Source organism: Coenobita brevimanus, chromosome 39 (genome assembly GCF_032717465.1).
Source record: "Coenobita brevimanus isolate Jiangsu-jjx chromosome 39, ASM3271746v2, whole genome shotgun sequence".
NCBI lineage: Eukaryota > Metazoa > Arthropoda > Malacostraca > Decapoda > Coenobitidae > Coenobita > Coenobita brevimanus.
In genome coordinates this window covers 1,329,689-1,351,175 of record NC_136992.1, presented here as the reverse complement: position 1 = coordinate 1,351,175, position 21,487 = coordinate 1,329,689, and the positions used below count along the sequence as shown (strand labels likewise).

General features: G+C 45.0%; 1 long non-coding RNA gene across 2 annotated transcripts; it reads left to right on the top strand.

The window, feature by feature from the left end:
- Positions 1–2,365: 2,365 nt before the first annotated feature.
- Positions 2,366–14,872, top strand: LOC145396851 (uncharacterized). Of its 2 annotated transcripts, XR_013896841.1 has the most exons (5): positions 2,366–3,666; positions 4,190–4,457; positions 13,345–13,470; positions 14,585–14,711; positions 14,749–14,872. It is a non-coding gene; the product is annotated as an uncharacterized LOC145396851 (long non-coding RNA). The 2 variants fall into 2 exon arrangements; XR_013896840.1 differs by lacking the exon at positions 14,749–14,872 and having other exon boundaries at positions 14,585–14,723.
- Positions 14,873–21,487: the final 6,615 nt, after the last annotated feature.

Below are 21,487 nucleotides of genomic sequence, written 5' to 3'. Positions count from 1 at the left end.
GATTCAATTACCCTGTATATGTAACATTAAATGCCCTGTGGATACATCCTAGTGACTTCATACTGCTTGAATTATACTCCATGTAAATGATGTAATGTGCTGGAAAAAAAGACACTAATTGTAGCAAGGTGTGGATGAAACTTCAGTGGCATTTGATATAAACTTTAAAGGATAATGTTAAAGTAGCCTATTAATTGTGATTACTGAATTTTCTATTGGGTAAGAGTTTATACATTATTGTAAATTGCAGAGTGTAGAATGGGGATTTAACTAAATAAGTATTACAGGGCAATGAAAAGTCATTGTGCAGTAGAAGATATACTACTACACTGTATACTGCTACATCACAGACTACCACACCACACACTGAAACACCATATACTTCATACCTCATAGTGCAGTACAACACACTGCTATCTCTCATACTTCACACCACATTTTGCTACATTTTACACTACCACACCATATAATACCATGCCACACTTTTACTACAACATAGTCTGCCATACTTTATATGGTAACATAATCACACTGTCACCCCTCACACTTCTGAATTAGGCTGCACCATGTCTAAATGTCACACCCCACACAATCACACCTCACAGTTACATCTTACATCTGCCACTCTTTCTGTCTCCTACTGCACAGAGAGTTCTGAGGCCCTGTATGATTTTCGTCACTTATATATATCTTCATAGGAACTTAAATATTGACTGAAGCATTGATGGAGCATAGCATGCTAAGCAAGTGAAGGCTTTTGATGGGTGAGTGTCTGCTTCTATCTATTATTAATGCTGAAAGGGAAAACGCTAACAGATAAAATGTGCTTGTGTGTGTGTGTGTGTGTGTGTGTGTGTGTGTGTGTGTGTGTGTGTGCACACATGTGCACAAACTTCTACTTGTGTACTTTATATCTTAGTTTGTACCACTTGGGGTAGGTGATGGATCTTATACAAAGACAATTGAACTGTGTGTTGAAACAGATACAGCTGAACTGACAGAATTCAGGATTTCTGTTGTCATGGTAACTATGCATTATATCTATTAGTGCACACAGGTCAAATTTATCCTTTACTTAGAACTTCAAACTAGACAACCTACAAGAACAGATCCTTTACATGAAATGGTTGCTTAGCAATGGTGACAGTACCAGAATGTTCCTTGCCTTCATTTTGGTTTCCCTTCATTTACAGTATATTGCAGTATACTTGTCCTATGATACTTGAAGCTTGCAAGATGAGGTTCCTTAGCCCTGTCTATCTGGATGATGCCCATTTTAGCTTGTTCGTACTTCTCCTAAATAATTTTATTCAATCCAGGAAAGACCTCTCATATTGATGGGGTTTATTAATGCAAAATCAGACCCTTGCATTGAAAAAGATTCAATTCTAAATTAAATAATACCATCAGGGGAAAGTAGGAATGAACTGAAAGACATCCCTGGACTTTGTTCATCAAACCCTTTGCTATGATGGCATCCACCGTAATTATTCGGTTTACAGTGTTTTTGCAGCTAACTGATGATTTTCCTTCAGATTAGGAGAGCTACTTTAATGAAGGGGTTAATGAAGGTGATATTCAACCCCTTCCATTTAGTGATGAATGGGTTAATGAAGGCTGGATCAGACCCCTTGCATTTAGAGAAGAAAATCTACGAAACTGAAGTAAAATCGTCAGCTGGTAGCACAGATAAATAAACAAGCTGCCATTGTACTGCAGGAGTTAAGGTGATTGTGTGTGTGTGTGTGTGTGTGTGTGTGTGTGTGTTTCAGCTGCTGCTGTGTTGCCCCTTGATGTATATATAACAAGTTTGGCACCTCTGCTAAACTAATAAAAGTGAAGGAAATGTGTCTTGTGTTTCCATATTTCCTGGCAGCTCCTTAAGATGGTGGTAGGTGATGGTGACCATCATCCACTCACTTGATGTAGTGCTGCCTATTTCTTCTTTCACTTTTATTGTACTTCTGTGTCTGCCAAGCTAAATGGTTTCCTGTAAGCCAGGAAACCATTCATAACACTGGATGGTAACCATAATACCAATCCATATGTGTTCCCTATGTGTCAACAAGTGGGTTGGTGGAGGGTTAGTGCCCCTCCCTGTAAAACAAGTACCGTACCTCAAAGTAAAACGGCCACCCCTTATGGAATTATGGCATTTGGCTATAGACAGATAGTTCCTTGGGAGTGGTAGACTGAGGCACCCGCCAACCACTCACTCTGTATTGCTGACTTCAGGTGACTCTGTACTGAATGATAAGCTAAACAGTTCCTGTAACCCAAGAATGCATTTATCACATTGGATGGTAACCACACAGCCAAAAATAGATGTCTGTCAAATGTTATAAGGCTTTTTAACTGTATTCCCCCTGGGGAGGGGGGGAAAGAATACTTCCCCAGTATCCCTGCTTGTCGTAAGAGGCGACTAAAAGGGGTCTTTTTGTCTTCGGTCTTTTTCTCCTTACTGTCCTCTTCTGCTGTTCTGTCGTACCTCTCTTCTTGGTATTTCTGTGTTTCTTCTGGTCTTTATTTTCCCTCTGTCCCTACAGTGCCATATAGTCATATTATGGTTTGGTGCTAATTCATCATTATTCCTTCTTTCCTTCCAACTAAATGTGGTTCATAAAAAGTTTATAAAAAGGATGGTTGTGGTTCACTGCTCATGTCATGTCACTTGGTGGGTGAGCAACTGGCCATTATTACCTTAAATTTTTGGACTGAGGAACCTAGCCCCAGGCCCCTATAATCCTACCTGTCTGTGACTTGTTTCTACCTGTGTGTTACTTGTTAATGCTTTATCCACAAATCTACATCTTTTTCTATACATATAATCATTGTAGGCCTGTTGTAAGCAAGTGATGTATTTTTTCACTTTTGCTGAGGAGTTCATCTTTCCAGGTACTAGCCCTGAATTTCTTTATTTAATGTTCTGTCATATCCATTTGTTTATTTGTCTTTGGTCTCTTGTTTGTTACTTGTCCATTTGACTGTCTTTTTGTGTCATCTTTCTTATCACTTCCCAGTTACCTCATCACACACCCATGGTTCTTCATCATGGTGCTGTCCCACCTCAGTCTTGATGCACCACTTCATACCCTATCTTCCTATCTGAGGAGCCATCATAGTCAGTACTAGCAAGGATACCCAGTGTTGGCTGGAAAAACTGTATGATCATGCATACCAGCATTGCTTGGGACCCTGGTATTGCATTCCCCCAGTGGAAAAAGACCCCCGGGATACCATTTTACTCACTGAAATTATGTTCGTCCTTGGGCCCGTGTTCCAAGGGCTATATTCCCCATGGACTTATTTCCTCTTTACCCACCCACCCACCAACTCTTTCCACTCACCCACCTATCCTACCCATCCTCCCACCCATCCACCTTCTCACCCACCCTGCCCATCCATTCACCCACACTTACATCCATCCTGCTCATTCACCCACCCACCCACACTGCCCCACCACACCCACCCAACCCTGCCAGCCCACCCCACCCACTCTTCCATCCTTCTGCCCACTCCACTGACCCAATCCTGTCTCCAGTGTAGCCGGATCAAACATAATTCTTGAACAGATACAGTACATCAGCAATAAGGAGAGGTGTGGAAGTGGTGGGCTGCCAAGTCGACCATGCTGATAACAGCTAAACTTCAGCAGGATAAAACAAGGTAAACAACATCCTTCATGAACCCCCAGCATTCATCACTTATCATCCTTCCTAGGGAGACAGTATAGTGCAGTCATTCTTATCCTGGAAAATACATCCTAACCCATTTTGAATCTGCATTTGTTAGATTGGAGGATCGAGAAACTGTGGAAACTCATTCCTGCATTACAGTAAAGCCTAATCAGTTTTCATGAACCATGACCTGGTATTTGAGTAACTTGAGAGAGTGGCCTAGTTCTGTCAGATGAAAACAGGTATAGTGCACGTAGGCTGACTGTTCTCTAACGATGCTTTAATTAGGATGGTGACAGTATTTTAGTGCATTTTTCTTTGTTTCACTAATGAACTGATAAGAGGAAGAACAATAAATAAAGGATGTTATGGGCAAAGTGAGTTCCAGTGGCATTTCACATTCACTCCGTCCTAAAGGAGAAAGAGTGAGAGAGAGGTAATTTCAGAAACTCATTTATCCATTTATTACATTGCTGGCCTAAATCACAAAACATTTTTTTCTTTTTTTTCAGCATTTCCAATTAACCCTACTGTTGGCTCAAGTATTGGTTGAACGTCCATCCTTTCTGTCTATACCCCCAAGAAGAAGAAGACCTTCGAAGTTGGGTGTCCGCTGCCAGGGCGGCGCTAGTGTAGTAGTAGCCGTGTTGCGGTGCGCTTGATGCCCGCACTTTTTAAAATCGGCTGATGAAAATATAGTGCCATGGTTCACAGTACAGCTTACGAATACAAAAATGGACACAGGAATTCATTGAAGAGAGATGGCATTACATTTCACAGGTAAGAAATATATCTTGCTGCCAATTCTATAAGATTACTGACCGAGAAAAAGATTCTCAAGAAGCACTGGTGCCAACATCTAAAGGTTAAAGTTATTTGAGCACTTTTATTGGCAAGAGAGACTGGGGAGGCCTACTGTGTGCAAGTAAGCGTAGTTAAAATCTGTCGTGAAAACAGATGTGCTTTCAAGTTTTGCAAAAAAAAAAAAAAAAAAAATTGCCATTAGTATTTTCAACTGTTACGCAACATTTCGCACAGTAATACAATTCAGAGAATATTTGATTGTCTAAATACATGTTTGACACCTCCATTAAAGAAAGTCATGTTTACAAATTAATAAAACTGGTATCAGTGCTACAGTGTTAGTAGGGCACATCACGTTAAGGAAATTATCATAAAGGAAGCTATTAGTACTGAGAAAAACTGAATAGGTTGAATGTATTTAAAAATCAGTTAGAAACAATTATGGAAGTATATATGTTTATGCATATGAAAATAATAATGACATTTTTTACCGTATATATTATGCTTTTGTAATTTTTGATAGCGAAATATACATTATTTTTGTGTGCTCTGTCCATCGACTTAATTTTATCTGTACCATAATAATTAGACATTAGGTTAAGACAGTCATAAAGAGAAACAACAAACAAAGCGTATGTTCTGCACTGTAGCAACCTATTTGTTGCTTTACTTATACTCTTGGCTAAATGTACCATACAATTCGTAGAGCTAGGCAGAACAGTCATTAAGGGTGGCTTTAGGAGTGGCAGTGGATGTGTGGATCAAATATTTGCAGTGAGACAGATAGTGGAGAAGGCTGTGAGGACTATAAGGTGTTTATGACATTCATGGATCTGGAAAATGCATACGACAAAGTAGACAAAGATTGTGGAGGGTTTTGCGCATGTAGGCCTACGGTGTAAATGGTAAGCCGCTAGGTACAGTCAAGAGTTTTTATGATGGTAGTAATGCATGTGTGAGGGTAAATGGGCATCAGTGTGGGCGTGCGACAAGGTTGTATGATGTCCCTATGATCGTTCAATATATATATATGGATGGGGTGATAGAAATAACAACACGAGTCAGGAGAGGGGGATGGCGTTGGTAATGAATGGTGATGGATGGAATATCTCAAATTTGTTGTATGCTGATGATGCAGTACTAGCTGCAAATGCCGGACAAGAACTTAGTAGACTAGTGCAGAGTTTTGCTGATATCTGTGAACGTAAATGCAAAAAAGAGTAAAGTGATGGTTATTGAGAGAGAAGGTCACTCCCAGTGCGATGTTACAGTGAATGGAAAGAGACTGGAGTTGGTGAGAGGGTTCAGATACCTGGGTACAGTGATAGAATAGAGGAAAATGTGCACAGTGGAAATCAAAGCGGCACAAAGAAGGAAAGTAGCTGATGCAATGAAGGCCTTGATAAGAAACAGGCTTGAGTGTTGCAGTTGCACGAGGCTTACATGGAGTGTTAGTGCCAACAACATAATCGAGACTATAGTGTGGCATGAAAATGAAAAGTCAAGAGTAAGAGCAGCGGAGATGGGACTGCTGATGAATGTATGTGGAAGTACAGAGAGTGGCTAGGATACGAAATAATGTGATTCGTGAAATATGTGGAGTGAGGAAGTCGGTGGACACCAGAATCGAAGAAAGTGTACTGAGATGGTATGGTAATGTGGAGAGAATGGATAGCAATTGGATGGTGAATAGGGTATATCTGATCGAATTTGAAGGAAGAAGGAGGCGAGGTAGGCCAAGGAGAAGGTGAAGGGATATGGTGGATGAGCGTCTGAGGAAGAGAAGTTTGGAAGTCGGTGAGGCTAAGGGCCTGACAAGAGATCGAGCTGGCTCGATGAATATTGTGAGACGCCCATGATCAGGGATTTGACACCCCTTTTTAACGTGACAGCGTCCGGATTGACTATCAGATACGTTTATTTGAAGCTACAGAACGTGATGAACGCTTTTGGAGTAGCAGATAGAGCTAGGATTCCGGGGGCTTGAATGATGAGTGAATGGAAGCGTGGCCCATTGGATTGGGCAAATTTAGGCTGTCTGGACGTTGCTACTCCTCCCCCTGCCCTATGGTGGGAATATATATATATATATATATATATATATATATATATAAAAGCATTCTCTCTCTCTCTCTCTCTATTACTTATATTTGCATGTATTATGGTACATAATGTACATATAGAAGCATCAGGGAAACAGAGAGAGAGAGAGGGGGGGGGGTTGCTTAAGAATGATCCCTAATAATGTTTAATGTCTGATGCTCGAGAGGGACACCTTCAGGCGGTGGCATGGCGGATCCAGGGAGGGGGGGCAAAGGGGCCATGGCCTCCTGAAGTCGACAGAAGGGGGCCCCAACCCCCAAGTGATGGAACTATTTCCCTCTAAAGGAAGACTAAGTTACTTTCTGTGTATACTAGTAGTGACTGCATAATGTTCCAGCATATCAGCATTATTCTTGGCTCCTCGGTGTGGATACTGGGAATAGTGGACAGCTGTAGTAGGGATACTAAGAATAGTGTACAAGTGTAATGAGGATAATGGGGATAGTGTATAAGTGTAGTGAGGATGTCAGCCTCTTCACATCGCTCAGCAGGGTATGCTGGGATGTAATAGTAGTGATGCACCGCAGCACATCTACTTTATTAATATTTAGCCATTGCATGACCCAGGTACAGTGCCATTACACACGTAGCACTTTATACGTTAGTGGGAGTGACGATTATTTTGATATGGGGGGGGGGAATTGGTGCTGATCATGCCTAATCATCGTGCTGAAATATCACGTCCTTATGAAGTTGTCTGTATGTTTTGTAGATCTGGGTTGCGTCGTCAAGATTTCAAGTTATCCCATGGAACTTTGACTATAATTTTGTATAATTGAATTTCTAATTATCATAATTTAGTTTTTCTGCTGAAGTGTTTCATATTTACTTGTAAAGTACCCAGATTTGAGGATTTCACAGATCATATTACTTCTTTTATTTGGTTAGAATAAACATATAACTCATCGCATATAAGTTTTGTGGTTTTTATTCAAAACGACTCAGAATGCTTCAACGATACCTCTGATATGTTTGAAAATGTGTTGTGGCTGGGGCTCCACAGACCATGCTGATAGCAGCTACTGCTCATACAGTATGTACCCCAAGCTTATTAGCCTACCACTCCTCCCCCAGCCTTCCACCCTATGATGGACAGCTGGATCCGCCTCTGACAGGTCATGAGATTAAATACTTAACCTAAAAATATGTCCACATATTCAGTTATTATGGCCTCAAAATGTACCTGAAATTGGTCATATATCAAAAATTTTCTGGGAGGGGGGGCTTAGAGCGCCCCCCCAACCCCTCCAGCTGGATAGGCTCGCTTCGTTCGCCATCATTCCCCCTTCTGATTGCCCCCCCCCCTCTCCCGTCAGAGGGGCAACTGAATCCGCCACTGGGTGCTGGTGGTACTGATAAAACTGGGCGGTGGAGCTCCGTGGTTATACAAACGTTCCTCAAATCCTTCCCTCCCCCCCAAAAGGACGATGTGGACTGCAGGGAACGGGCAGCATCAGACATCAGTCCACTGGGTTCACGTTCATATGAGTTTTACGATACAAGGCACCAAGGCAATGATAAAAACAAAATGTATTAATATATATTTATTGAAAACAAGTTAAGTACAATACAATGAAATATTTACAAGGAGACATGAACATTGTGGTGATATAAACTGTGACTCTCTCTTTCTCTCTCTCTCTCTCTCTCTCTCTCTCCATATTATTACATGTAACTCATTGTGCGAAAAGGGCAGTGGCTACGGCTCAACATCCTTTCCATAGCACCTCTTCGTGACCAGCATCATTTTCTAGTAATCTGATTCCAACAGCATTTAAGATAGACCGATGGTTTTGTATGTGTGTGTGTGTGTGTGTGTGTGTGTGTGTGTGTGTGTGTGTGTGTGTGTGTGTGTGTGTGTGTGTGTGTGTGTCTTAGTCTCCCCTCGATTAACCTTTTCAGTGGGACAAACTTAACTTTTTTTCTAATTATTTTCTGAGTTGGAGGATTTCTGTTACCTTATGACTGGCTGCTGTATTATCAAGGGTAATGATCGTATTCTAGCTAGCATAGAAGGCATCCTAGCACCTCTTCATTAGCGATTTACCTTGCATACTAGACTTTAGCATACGACATACGACCTCTAGTGTTTAGATACCAAAGAAGACGATTAGCGATTCATTTTCCATATTAGACTTGAACATACGACCTCTGCTCTTTGGATAACGAAGCAGAGTCACGACAATAAACGATACAGTTGCCGATACAGTTGTGTGTCTGGGTAAAGGTGATGATGACGTGGCGGTGCAGAGGTGATGAGGCCAAGGACATCTCAGGAGGGTTTTAGTTTTATTTAAGACGTTGGGCTGATCGCTGGGACTACCATAGGGGCTACCACACCCAGGCTGCTTTTTCCTCCTCACGGTATGTAGTGGTGTTTTGATATGCCCGATGTCCCAGGTATTATTTAGGGATTTAAGCGTTACTTTTGTGAGCATAGCGTGTACAGTGATACTGGAGGGTTGACTTGACCAGGAAGCAAATAGACTCGTTCCACCCTCGTAAATAAGGCTGTTAGAATTTCGGCAAGCACAACTTGGTGAGAGTGTCCCAGTCCCCCCGGGTGAAAAACCTAATTTGTGGAAGCTTATAATTACTGAAATCACTATAGCTCTTAGTGATAGTCCCAGAAGTCCCGGTAGTGATAGTCCTCTTTGATAGCCCCCGTGATGGTGAAAGCCCCCACCTGGATTGATAATCCATAGCCCCGTGGTTGATAGCCCATAGATCCCCTGTGGTGGTAACCCATAGCCCCCCCCTGTGGTGTGATAGCCCATAGCCCCCCCCTGTGGTGTGATAGCCCATAGCCCCCCCCTGTGGTGTGATAGCCCATAGCCCCCCCCTGTGGTGTGATAGCCCATAGCCCCCCCCTGTGGTGTGATAGCCCATAGCCCCCCCCTGTGGTGTGATAGCCCATAGCCCCCCCCTGTGGTGTGATAGCCCATAGCCCCCCCCATGTGGTGTGATAGCCCATAGCCCCCCCCATGTGGTGTGATAGCCCATAGCCCCCCCCATGTGGTGTGATAGCCCATAGCCCTAGGCATCCCTGTGGTGTGATAGCCCATAGCCCTAGGCATCCCTGTGGTGTGATAGCCCATAGCCCTAGGCATCCCTGTGGTGTGATAGCCCATAGCCCTAGGCATCCCTGTGGTGTGATAGCCCATAGCCCTAGGCCTCCCTGTGGTGTGATAGCCCATAGCCCTAGGCCTCCCTGTGGTGTGATAGCCCATAGCCCTAGGCCTCCCTGTGGTGTGATAGCCCATAGCCCTAGGCCTCCCTGTGGTGTGATAGCCCATAGCCCTAGGCCTCCCTGTGGTGTGATAGCCCATAGCCCTAGGCCTCCCTGTGGTGTGATAGCCCATAGCCCTAGGCCTCCGTGGTGTGATAGCCCATAGCCCTAGGCCTCCCTGTGGTGTGATAGCCCATAGCCCTAGGCCTCCCTGTGGTGTGATAGCCCATAGCCCTAGGCCTCCCTGTGGTGTGATAGCCCATAGCCCTAGGCCTCCCTGTGGTGTGATAGCCCATAGCCCTAGGCCTCCCTGTGGTGTGATAGCCCATAGCCCTAGGCCTCCCTGTGGTGTGATAGCCCATAGCCCTAGGCCTCCCTGTGGTGTGATAGCCCATAGCCCTAGGCCTCCCTGTGGTGTGATAGCCCATAGCCCTAGGCCTCCCTGTGGTGTGATAGCCCATAGCCCTAGGCCTCCCTGTGGTGTGATAGCCCATAGCCCTAGGCCTCCCTGTGGTGTGATAGCCCATAGCCCTAGGCCTCCCTGTGGTGTGATAGCCCATAGCCCTAGGCCTCCCTGTGGTGTGATAGCCCATAGCCCTAGGCCTCCCTGTGGTGTGATAGCCCATAGCCCTAGGCCTCCCTGTGGTGTGATAGCCCATAGCCCTAGGCCTCCCTGTGGTGTGATAGCCCATAGCCCTAGGCCTCCGTGGTGTGATAGCCCATAGCCCTAGGCCTCCGTGGTGTGATAGCCCATAGCCCTTCCCCCCCCCCTGTGGTGTGACAGCCCATAGCCCTTCCCCCCCCCTGTGGTGTGACAGCCCATAGCCCTTCCCCCCCCCTGTGGTGTGACAGCCCATAGCCCTTCCCCCCCCCTGTGGTGTGACAGCCCATAGCCCTTCCCCCCCCTGTGGTGTGACAGCCCATAGCCCTTCCCCCCCCTGTGGTGTGACAGCCCATAGCCCTTCCCCCCCCTGTGGTGTGACAGCCCATAGCCCTTCCCCCCCCTGTGGTGTGACAGCCCATAGCCCTTCCCCCCCCTGTGGTGTGACAGCCCATAGCCCTTCCCCCCCCTGTTGTGTGACAGCCCATCGCCCTTCCCCCCCCTGTGGTGTGACAGCCCATGGCCCTTCCCCCTGTGGTGTGACAGCCCATAGCCCTTCCCCCTGTGGTGTGATAGCCCATAGCCCTAGGCCTCCCTGTGGTGTGACAGCCCATAGCCCTTCCCCCCCCTGTGGTGTGACAGCCCATAGCCCTTCCCCCCCCTGTGGTGTGACAGCCCATTGCCCTTCCCCCCCCTGTGGTGTGACAGCCCATGGCCCTTCCCCCCCCTGTGGTGTGACAGCCCATGGCCCTTCCCCCCCCTGTGGTGTGACAGCCCATGGCCCTTCCCCCCCCTGTGGTGTGACAGCCCATAGCCCTTCCCCCTGGTGGTGTTTCAGCCCATCGCCCTGCCCCCCGGGTGTGTTGTGACAGCCCAGAGCCCGTCCCCCCGTGGGTGGTGTGACAGCCCATAGGCCTGCCCCCCCGTGTGGTGTGACAGCCCATAGCCCTTCCCCCGACCTGTGGTGTGACAGCCCATAGCCCTTCCCCCCCCTGTGGTGTGACAGCCCATAGCCCTTCCCCCCCCTGTGGTGTGACAGCCCATAGCCCTTCCCCCCCCGGTGGTGTGACAGCCCATAGCCCTTCCCCCCCCCGGTGGTGTGACAGCCCATAGCCCTTCCCCCCCCTGTGGTGTGACAGCCCATGGCCCTTCCCCCCCTCCCCGGTGGTGTGACAGCCCATAGCCTTCCCCCCCTCCCCGGTGGTGTGACAGCCCATAGCCCTCCCCCCCCCCGGTGGTGTGACAGCCCATAGCCTTCCCCCCCTCCCCGGTGGTGTGACAGCCCATAGCCTTCCCCCCCTCCCCGGTGGTGTGACAGCCCATAGCCTTCCCCCCCTCCCCGGTGGTGTGACAGCCCATAGCCTTCCCCCCCTCCCCGGTGGTGTGACAGCCCATAGCCTTCCCCCCCTCCCCGGTGGTGTGACAGCCCATAGCCCTCCCCCCCCCGGTGGTGTGACAGCCCATAGCCTTCCCCCTCCCCGGTGGTGTGACAGCCCATAGCCTTCCCCCTCCCCGGTGGTGTGACAGCCCATAGCCGTCCCCCCTCCCGGTGGTGTGACAGCCCATAGCCTTCCCCCCCTCCCCGGTGGTGTGACAGCCCATAGCCTTCCCCCGCCCCCCGGTGGTGTGACAGCCCATAGCCCTCCCCCCCTCCCCGGTGGTGTGACAGCCCATAGCCCTCCCCCCCTCCCCGGTGGTGACAGCCCATCGCCCTCCCCCCCCCGGTGGTGACAGCCCATAGCCGCCCCCCCCCCGGTGGTGACAGCCCATCCCCCTCCCCCCCCCGGTGGTGACCGCCCATAGCCCTCCCCCCCCCCGGTGGTGTGACAGCCCATAGCCCTCCCCCCCCCCGGTGGTGTGACAGCCCATAGCCCTCCCCCCCCCGGTGGTGTGACAGCCCATAGCCCTCCCCCCCCAGTGGTGTGACAGCCCATAGCCCTCCCCCCCCCGGTGGTGTGACAGCCCATAGCCCCCCCGGTGGTGTGACAGCCCATAGCCCTCCCCCCGGTGGTGTGACAGCCCATAGCCCTCCCCCCCCCCGGTGGTGTGACAGCCCATAGCCCTCCCCCCCCCGGTGGTGTGACAGCCCATAGCCCTCCCCCCCCCGGTGGTGTGACAGCCCATAGCCCCCCCCCCGTGGTTGACAGCCCATAGCCCTCCCCCCCGTGGTTGACAGCCCATAGCCCTCCCCCCCCCGGTGGTGTGACAGCCCATAGCCCTCCCCCCCCCGTGGTGTGACAGCCCATAGCCCTCCCCCCCCTGTGGTGTGACAGCCCATAGCCCTCCCCTATGGTGTGATGACCCAAAGCCCTTCCCCTCCCCGTGGCCCCGCAGCCTTACCCTACTCACCCCTCTCGTCTGATAGGCCATAGCCACCCCCCCCCCACCCTCCATGGTCGATACTACGTGGTGATCTGGCACTGTGCCTCTTTTACACTAACTCAGTCTACATTTCGGGCTTTCTGCAGTTTAATGTAGGTTGAAAGCAGTAAAGGAAAATGTTGTATTTCTTTATTTCCATAGCATTTCCATATTCTTGTTAGTCTATTGTTAAAACTCTGACTTCGAGATGGAGATTGATAAACGTATTTTAGGCAGTTATCATAAACAGTACAGTCACAAAGGAGCTGTGGTAACTGCAGTCTTGGCATACTTTCTATGCTAAGGACCTGTGAAATATTAACAGTACATTTAATTGCATTGATATTTATTTTAAATTAGCATGTTATGGAGGCTTTACAGCACACTTTTTCACTTATTTGTATTTACCTTAAGACATTCTGTGGTGTGTAGAAATGTCATATGTAAACCAACAGTCTGAACTACTGATAACCTTAACTAATCTTACTAGCATAGGACAGAAGTTGTTTATGTATCTGCTTAAACAGTATTAAAACATGGACATGAACTAATAAGCTTCCGCCCCACAGATTTTTTGTGCTGGCTGCTGACCCTGATGTCCTGGCATACTACAGTACCCTGGTTTTCCCTCTGGCGAGAGGTGCCGAAGGACTGTGTGCCCCTACGAGCATGGATTTGGACTACACTGAGCCTCCGTAGGTTTTTGTGCATGCTGCTAGTCCTGCTGTCGTGGCAAAGAACCTGCTGGTGCCCCAGCAACGTGCCACTGAAGGACCCTGGTGGTGGTCGTGCCTCAGCAACGTGCCACTGAAGGACCCTGGTGGTAGTCATGCCCCAGCAACGTGCCACTGAAGGACCCTGGTGGTAGTCATGCCCCAGCAACGTGCCACTGAAGGACCCTGGTGGTAGTCATGCCCCAGCAACGTGCCACTGAAGGACTATGGTGGTGGTCGTGCCCCAGCAACGTGCTGCTGAAGGACCTTGTTGGTCGTACCCCAGCAACGTGCCACTGAAGGACCCTGGTGGTGGTCATGCCCCTGCCAAATGCTGCAGGACCTGACCACCACCAGGGTCCTTCAGTGGCACGTTGGTGGGGCAGGACCTCCACCAGGGTCCTTCAGTGGCACGTTGGTGGGGCAGGACCTCCACCAGGGTCCTTCAGTGGCAGGTCGCTGGGGCACGACCTCCCCCAGGGTCCTTCAGTGGCAGGTCACTGGGGCACGACCTCCCCCAGGGTCCTTCAGTGGCAGGTTGCTGGGGCATGACCTCCCCCAGGGTCCTTCAGTGGCATGTTGCTGGGGCATGACCTCCACCAGGGTCCTTCAGTGGTATGTTGCTGGGGCACGAGCTCCACCAGGGTCTTTGAGTGGCACATTAAAGGACCCTGGTGGTGGTCGTGCCACTGAAGGACTCGTGTGGTTGTGCCCCAGTAACGTGCCACTGAAGGACCCTGGTGGTGGTGGTGGTGGTTGTGGCCCTGCCAAATGCTGCTGAAGGACTCTAGTGGTGGTTGTGCCCCTGCAAGTGACACTGGGGGATTCATGCAGACATCATGCCCCTGCCAAATGATGTCCAAGGACTCAGGTGGAGGTTGTACCCCTATAAAATGCCACTGAAGGATTAGGGTGGTGGTTGTGCTCCTGCCAAGTGATGCCTGAGGATGCTGGTGGTTGTGCCCTTGCCAAAGTGTTGTGGAGAACTGTTGGCAAGTAAAGTATTCTTTCTCTTATAAGGTTGTCATAATGTTTAATACCGATGTATATATTAAAAGCTAAAGTGGATTTAAACTAACAAGTTTCTGCTCAATAGGTGTTGTGTGCCTACTGCTGATCCTGCTATCCTGGAGAACAACTTGGGGCCTTTCATTCTGAGGACTGTGTAGGATTCCGGTTGTGCTGCCTGGTGAATGAAGAACTGTGCCCCCTGCCGAGTGATGGTGAAGAACTCTGGTCGTAGTCCCCTGCTGAGCGAAGGTGAAGAACTCTGGTCGTGGTCCCCTGCTGAGCGAAGGTGAAGAATTCTGGTCGTGGTCCCCTGCAGTGACAGTGAAGAACTTGGGCCATGGTCCCCCACTGAGTGATGGTGAAGAACTCTGGTCTTGGTACCCTGCTAAGTGATGGCTGATGAAGAACTCTCACCTGCTTGTACCATATGTTTCTACTTTTGTATTAATATAAAATGTACTTTTTCTCAATAAATATATATATGAAATTTACTGCATTGTTTTCTTACTTTTCATTTATGTAGTTATTCACTGAACCCTAAATCTGCCTGACTGAAATAACTAATAATAACAAACTTAACATATTAATGACAGAAATATTTCAAGACTTTAATAAAAAAAACTTTTAAAAAACTTAGTTTTTTTTTTTATTCACTGGAAATTTAAATGAAAAAAAAAATTGCAAATAAAAAAGCCCCAAAATTATGAAAAAAAGAAAAAAAATTCCCAAATAATGAAAAAAAGCAAAAAAATACACAAAAATGGATTTTTCGAGCCCACCAAAAATGTACCTAAGTCAATTGCCAAGATTAATGGAACCAGTTTTCGCGTCGAGCCTTTTGTAATCTGAAGAGTGTCCGGAGACAACCTGAAACAAAAGAAATGCGTTAAAAAAATAATAGGTACCCTCCAAAAATTCCCCACCCCTTTCCCCTTCCTCCCTCACCTACTATAAGTAGCCAGGAGAGAGGGTAAGGGCAAAGGAGTGGGGGAGTTTTGGAGAGGACACAAGGAGGAACACACGGCAGGTGGGAGTGCATGTACAGTCGCAGACATAAATACTGATCCACTTTGTGAATGATAATTAGCCAGGAAGTGAGCAATGACTTATGAAACCCAGTGAAGCCACCTTCAAGCATAACAAACCTTTCAGAATATTACGTATGAGTTTCACAATTCATGGACTAACAATGTGGAGCAGTATTTTAGTCCGCAACCATACCAACCAGGCTCACAGCATCAACACACACAGACGGCCATCTTAGAATTGAGAGTTGCCAGCTAGTTGTTTTATGGGCAAATTTTTCGACTTAGTAAAATTTTGAGATGCCGACTAGCATTTTTTGGCGAATTTTTCGACTCTGTATTTTTCAACTTAGTATACAGTAATTTTGAGATGCCAACTAGTATTGTTATGAGTGAATTTATCGACTTAGAAAATATTTTGAGATGCTTAGATACCAATAATAAAGAATGGTGGTAGATGCCAACTAGTATTATTATGCATGAATTTTTTGACTTAGAAAATTTTTTGAGATGCTTTGATACCAATAATAAGGAACTGTGGCCATCTTGAATATGAAAGCTGCCAAATATTATCACCAAAAGTATATTTTTGGACTTAGTAAAATTATGTGATACTTTGATATCAATGATACAAGAGTGATGCATCAATTAATTACTTTATGTGATACTTTGATATCAATGATACAAGAGTGATGCATCAATTAATTACTTTATGAATAATTCTGTGGACATTCATAACAGCAGTGATAGTTCTGACTTACAAATTAATTTCTTTTTCTTACCTAAAAAATGATATATACCAAAACACTAAATTTACAGGATAATATTGCCCATAAAATGACTACAGTATTTTCAAATTAATCAAATCAATGCTGGCTTGTAATTAATACAGGATGGTCCATTTATTACACGTCTAATCTTATGGGGACAGCAGTCTGGTTATGAGAGGAGCAAAGACGATTTGGCTGCTTCACAAAAATTAATAATCAACAATGCAATCAATGGACATTAAAAAGCAAATACTTTACCACTACACATAAATGGGGTTATGCAATTAATGGACATGAAAAAGATATTATATCACTTCATGAAAAGAGTTATGGGAGTAGAAAATGATGCAGGGAAGACAATGGTACAGAGCATTTAGCCATCCCCTCAACTAAGATGCCGAATACGTGGACCACCCTGTATGACGTGAGGCCGTAAATGTGCACTGATGCATGACAAACTTACAATAAATTTACAGTCGTAACTATTATTGAAATTTTGCTGGAAGGACAAGGAATAGAGGGCACAGACTCTCTCTAGTCTCTTGTTCTTCTGGCAAAAACATAACCTATTTCTTTCACCTTAACTTGGCCCAGATTTTTGTCATTTTGCAACTTACTTCACATAGCTTAGTGTAGAAAGGACAATACAGCACTATGGCTGTACATTCTTTCCACATAACTTCGTGACTACCTTTTTGCATGAGCAGAGTGAGCGAGAACACGATACAGTACTCAGGCTGAAATGTGTAAAATTCTTGTCCCATATAGCTTGTAAAATTTTCTTGCCTGAAAACCACCAAAATTTCCTTTTCTTCTCAGCTATGGAACCAATTGTGACAGGTTGTACCATTTCGAAACTGTCATAACAATGTCATAACAAATGTCTTCCAATGGTACAACTTTTACCCCCAAACAAGCCAGATACAGCCAAAAAATGCTAAAAACATTTTCACAAGGCAAGGGCACAGCAATGATTCCCCCCCCCCCTCCCTCAGCTATTACGCCAATCATGGGACATCATACTTTGAAAATGTCAAAAGAATTGCCTTCCAGTGGTATCATTAATTTTCAAAAAGTCAGAAGTAGCCTAAAAAGGCCCAAAATACAACCCTGCTAATGCAAATATGTCCCATACCTGCTGTGTGGATGCCTATTTCTTGATTTTTTTTTTTTTTAAGCGAGGAAGAAGGAACCAAAGGCCGTGGGCCCGCTATTATTGATACCAGATATTAGTGTTAATCGACAGTATAGTGACAGCTCAGTGGCAAAACAAGACAATACTAAAGCTTTACATCCTTTTCACATCACTAGAACCATATTCTGGTGTTAATCTGATTTTAAAACTCAGCATTCATGATAGATGGAAGGCAATTTTAGGCCAAGTTAATGTGAAACGAGTCTAGTTACGAGAAAAGTTATCGTAAGTTATTTTGTGAGCACTCCCAGAAAGCAAAAAATATATACATGGCCACATGGAACTGACTGGACACCAAAGATTATAATCTGATGGCAACAAGAGACCTGGCATATTTTCTTTTGCAATATGACTAAGTGAATGAGCAAAGCAAGCCGGTGTGAACATTATTAGACATGTGGTTAGCTGGTTGAGCACAGCACCTAAACTGTTACCTATAAAACTGTAAAAGTATAAATGGATCTATGCAAATCAATGGACAGATTACGAGGCAATAGGTATTACGTCACTTTTCTCAAAATTTGCCACCAAATGGCTGAAAAAAAAAAACTAGACCACCAAATCTGTTATCTCTTAAACTATTAAGCTACAGCGGATATATGCACATTGCTGAAAAGCTTAAGAAAAAGGAATACCTCTTAGTACACCCAGTTTTCTCAAATATGCATCACAATATTGGTGTAAAAAGGCCAAAATGTGCCAAACTGAGCACCAAACTAAGTTGTCTCAGAAATTATTAAGCTACTGCACATCTACACACAGTCTGAAAACTTGTTGAAAAGTTATGGGTACCAAAAGTGGTTTTCTTCAAAATTTCAAAGTGTGCATTAACATCAGACAAGTGAGATAGCAGAGTCTGCAAAATATCAAAGTGTGCATTAATATTAGGCAGGTAGGATGGTGTTCTCCAACATTTCAAAGTGTGCAATAATATAAGGCAAGTGGGATGGCACAATTCTTCTAGCTAAAATGACGACATTAGCCAGCTTGCTCACTCATACAAGTTCCACATTTTCAAGGGAATGTGTATGACTTGATATTACTCACTATCAGCATAATGATAACATGCACGTATGCAGCTTATTCCATGTGACCTCATAATACATAAAAATATAAATAAGACACACAAATACATATAAGAAATGGACACAAAAAATATAATACAACGAATTTTGTCTAACCTCTAAAAATTCAAGTCAAATGAAATCTATCTAACCTCTAAAGATTCTGGTCAAATAACATCTATCAAAGCTCTAAAAATTCCACTCAAATAAATTCTATCTAACCTCTAAAAATTCTAGTTAAATGAAATCTAACTTTTAAAAATTCCAGTCAAATAAAATCTATCTAACCTCTAAAAATCTGTCACATAAAATCCATCTAACCTCTAAAAATTCTAGCCAAATAAAATCTATCTAGCTAACCTCTAAAAATTCAGGTCAAACACTGTTTCATTAAACCTCCTGAAAAACTCATACAACAGGGTGATCAAGAATGTTATCACTTAGATGAGCTATGGGTAGGGTAGGGTAGGGTAAGGTAAGGTAAGGTACAGTAAGATAAAGTAAGGTAAGGGAAGAGAAAGCACAGTAAGGTAAGGCAGGGTAGGACAGGGTAAGGCAATGTTGGTTGGGTAAGATATGGTAGGGCAAGTTAAATAGGGTAGGGAATGTTAGGCAGGGCTGGGTATGATAAGGCAAGGTAAGGTAAGACTGGGTAGGGTAGGGAACGGTAGGGTACAGCAATGTTGGATGGGGTATGACATGGTAGTGAAGGTTTGACAGGGAAGGGTAGAATACAGTTAGGTAAGGTATGGTGAGGGAGGATAAGATCTGGTAAGGTAAAGTAGGAAAGAGAAAGGTAAGGATGGAAAGGGTAGGGTAAGATTGGGTCAGGTAGGGTAGGGTAGTGTAGGGTAGGGGTAGGGCAAAGTAAGGTACCGAGTATGGTTGGGTTGGATAAGTCAGTCAGAAAAGGTAAGGTGAGGTGTAGTAGGTCAAAGTCAGATAAAGGAGGGTACGGTGAGGAAGCTAAGGTAAGACAAAGGCAGGGTAAAGAAGCTAAGGTAAGACAAAGGCAGGGTAAGGTAAAGTATGGTAATGTGAGTTACTTGGCATCAAATATATTAGGGGGAGTCCATATAATCAATAACTTCTGATCACCCTGTAAAGTTTCTTCCGCATTTTTTTTTCCCCCATGCTCAATAAAAATAAAAAGCTAATACCTGGGAGTCTGGGAAATTACTTTACTGTCAACATCTGGACTGACCGCTCTAAAACTGAGTGTACGATCGTGTAAGTCCCTAATTTCTTATGGTCGTTTATGGAACACCCCTAATTACTTCTGCCAACAAAGTTGGAGAAGTGTATGTATTCATCCAAGTCTTTCTGTCTGTGGACATGAAACTGTTCTCTCAAAAAGCTGTTATCGGATTTCAATAAAATTTGGTGGATATGTGGGCACTGGGTCAATTAGTTGCTCAGATCTTAAGGTGGATCCAGATGCAGAGCAAATCATAAATTTTACTGGTGTCAGTGGAGGTATGCCTTCTATTTTACTGTTTAACAGGGCAGACTATGACCACTGAATTACAATAATTACCTCTCCTATTGAGCTTATATGGAGGTTGGTCTATATGGTAAACCATGAATTACATTGACACTGGCAAAAATATGCACTTTCTGAGTGCTTTCTAGTTGTTAGATGTGATCATCTTGTATTCCATCATACAGAATGCAGTCAGCAATGATACAGAAAGGTCAAGCATGCTGCATCATCACATTTATGGGAATCCTGTAACTGTCAGATGTGATCAGAGTGTGCAGTCAGCAACAATACAGAATAGTCATATGTTCAATCATTGTCTCATGCTTCAAAAGTAACTGTCAAACACTAGGAGCTTGTCCACACTTTCACACACTCAGTTTTATTATGACCCTAACATCTATGCTACTTAAGGTCACATTCTACGTGCCTTTGGAATTTCATAAGATCTCTTCCTTAGTTATTTACCCTGTAAATTATAAGATCTTTTATCTAAGAGACTGTATATGAGCCAAAATTCTGGCACAGACTCTCAAATTGTTACAAATCATAATACATATCTCAAATTTCTATTTTTTTCCCCAACAGCTCCCAGCAATTGCAGGGAAGTATTTAGCTGGTTTGGGCTCATGGTTTAACTTCCAGTACACTACGAATATCAGCTGTACCATGGCCAACCCCAATACATAAATTCCTTAGGTGGAAACAAGGCGTCTTTTTGTATTAAAGTTAATTACATCTCAATATCTTTTTTTACGTAATGAAAAAAGCAGGTGGCTCCCCTGCCTGGTTAAACAATCATTCCTCAATTTACTCTTCATCCCCAAATGGAGGATGGTAGACTGCAGAGGAAGCATTCATAATGAAAAGAGCCTGGGGTTGCAAATAACTGATGTTACTTAAGTCAAGGGCTTGAACTGTGTGTGTGCCCCATTCAACAGGAGACGTAGTTATTTTCCCCTTCATTTTTTCTTTTTTTTTCCCCTCTCTACATCCTACCTCACCCCACCATCCAAGGGTAGGAAAAGAGGTATGGGTGATAATGATGATGATACTGATGCAGACTATGCTTATACAATATTAAGATGTTATAAACAGTATACAAGACAAATGTTATCAAGTAATAGGCAAACAGTAAATCACTAAAGAAGAGATGCTACAAAAACTCCCATGCCACCAAGAAAAATGACCTTTATTCTAACACATAAAGAAACACTAGACATGTGGGATCATATGGGACTTTGCTAGTGAAGAACCTTACGCCTGAAAATTCGTAGGGTAATAATCTGACATATCATATGAGCCTTTGCTTGAGTGACATACCTTGCTGATAAAAATTCTTGGGGTGTGCCTGACTGACCAGGCCCGCATCTACAAAGCATATGAAAAAGATATCTGGTTTACCTTTAACATCACAGCAAAATGAATGGATGCAGATGTTTAGGTGCTGATAA